Consider the following 2500-nt stretch of genomic DNA (forward strand, 5'->3'; position numbering starts at 1 on the left):
TGTGTGTGTGTGTGTGTGTGCGTGCGTGTGTGTGTCTCTTATTCTTATGATATGTTATTCTATACTAAGGTCTTACATGTAACTCCCATCTTGATCTCAATCATGTAACTTGACGCCCTAATTTAATAAAGTTATATAATATTCATCTTTTGGAGTCAAACCCAAATGTTTCCAGTCTACAGCAAAAATAAAGGAATTGGCCTCACTGATCCAATATTTTTGGAGGGGACTGTACTTCTGTGCTTTATAGGAAAACATTTCCGGGGGGCGACTGTGGCTCAGTTGGTAGAGCGGGTCGGCCGATGATCAAAGGGTTGGAGGTTCGATCCCCGCCCTGCCACCTGTGTCATAGTTGTTGTGTCCTTGGGCAAGACACTTCACCCACCTTGCCTCGTGTGAATGTCGATAGTTAGCCTGCTATCGGTGTATGAATGTGTGTGTGAATGGTAACGTGTAAATGGGAACAGGTCTCCCTTGCAAAAGAGTCTTCGGTCTCAATGGGATTTACCTGTATAAATAAAGGTTAAAAAAAAAATTAAAAAAAATAAAATTCCGCTGTGGATACAAAAAGGAAACAATAAAATAGGTTAAAAAAAAGTTGATCACTTGTTGAACTGAATTTGGTCTGACCTCGGTTATGACCCCAATCCTAAACCGAGAGTAAAGTGTAGTGTGCTGTGTGTTGCGTGAGTCTCATGAGTGTGTGTGTTGAAACATGAAACTTCCCATTTCTGCTTCCGCTTGGAGTGAGAACGAAACTGTACTTCTCCTAAAAGTTAAAAAAAAAAAAAAAAAATGACAGTTGCTAGTTTCTAAAGAAATCGGGTTGCAGCCTAGGCTCTGTAAACTGTCATGTAAACTAGGGGTGTGTAAACAAAGGGGGCCCACTGTAGCTAGCAACATGCCAGTTTACAGAGCCTGGGCTGTGTATTAACACTGGATTTTTTTTTAGCACACAAATTTGGTTTGAAAAAAATTCAAAATGTTGTTAATGCATAGCCTAGGCTCTTGATTTTGATAACAGGCGTTCTCCAGAATGACTGACTTTATTAACAATAGAACTATTAATAAAAAATACCTCAATATTAGACAAATTGACGCGAGGGAGATGAATTCAATACAGTATCAGGATTATCTTCCAAAACCTCGCCATAGATCTGTCAGATTGTATGATGGAGTGTGTGTGTGTGTGTGTGTCTGTGTGTGTGTGTGTGTGTGTGTGTGTGTGTGTCTGTGTGTGTGTGTGTGTGTGTGTGTGTGTGTGTGTGTGTGTGTGTGTGTGTGTGTGTGTGTGTGTGTGTGTGTGTGCGTGTGTGTGTGTGTGTGCGTGTGCGTGTGCGTGTGCGTGTGCGTGTGCGTGTGCGTGTGTGTGTGTGTGTGTGTGTGTGTCTTGAGGCCAATGATATAAATAAACAATTTATAGTAATTATTTTTAAATCAAACGGCAGTGACGTGCTCTGGTGTTTGTTTTCATCACCTAAGTGTACTGTACGGGTGGAGTCAAACCACATCAAATGTCCACTTAGTTAAAACCAGAAACTGCCGAAACCTAGATCACGGTATTCCCACTGTGTTGTGTGTGTGTGTGTGTGTGTGTGTGTGTGTGTATATGTCAGTGTGTGTGTGTGTGTGTCTGTCTGTCTGTCTGTCTGTCTGTCTGTATATGTGTTTGTGCGTGTATGTCAGTGTGTGTGTCTGTGTATGTGTGTGTGCGTGTGTTTGTGTGTCTGTCTGTGTCTGTGTCAGTCTGTGTGTGTGTGTGCGTATGTCTGTCGTCTGTCACTGTGTGTGTGTGTGTGTGTGTGTGTGTGTGTGTGTGTGTGTGTGTGTGTGTGTGTGTGTGTGTGTGTGTCTTGGTCGTGAGCCAATAGGGTGAGGTGAACTGCTCCAGGCAAATACTTAGTAATTAGGTTTAACTCAGTTTATTAAAATTACTTTCAACAACTTTCGTTTTCCTTTTAACTGGAAACTAGAAACCTATTCATTTACCCAGAATTCCTAACCTCACCCATCTATCTCCCAGTGAAGTTCAGTTATGCTGCGTTTATGTGGTTGTTGGACACGTCAAAAAAGCATAAAACTCACGTGGGAAAATGCATGTTAACTCAAAAATGCAGGAAAGATCTTAGTACCTGACTTGCTTTACTTGGCAGGCAAAAGTAGAAGTTTTGTTAATGCCAACAAAAAAAAAACGCTTTATGAAAAGAATTCAAAAGGGCGTAATAAAAAATAAGTCATCATAGAAATCAGTCAGCCGTTACAACAGTTAAATAAACAATATTAAAAATACTGTGTTAAAATAAAAAAATAAAAATAAAAACATTTAAATAAATATAATAAATAAAATAAAATAAAATAAAATAAAATAAAATAAAATAAAATAAAATAAAATAAAATAAAATAAAATAAAATAAAATAAAATAAAATAAAATAAAATAAAATAAAATAAAATAAAATGTTAAAGAATAATCAAGCTTTATAATGTATAGCTCTTGAGGTG

This window comes from Ammodytes marinus, assembly GCF_949987685.1.
Source record: "Ammodytes marinus genome assembly, chromosome: 19".
Taxonomy (NCBI): domain Eukaryota; kingdom Metazoa; phylum Chordata; class Actinopteri; order Uranoscopiformes; family Ammodytidae; genus Ammodytes; species Ammodytes marinus.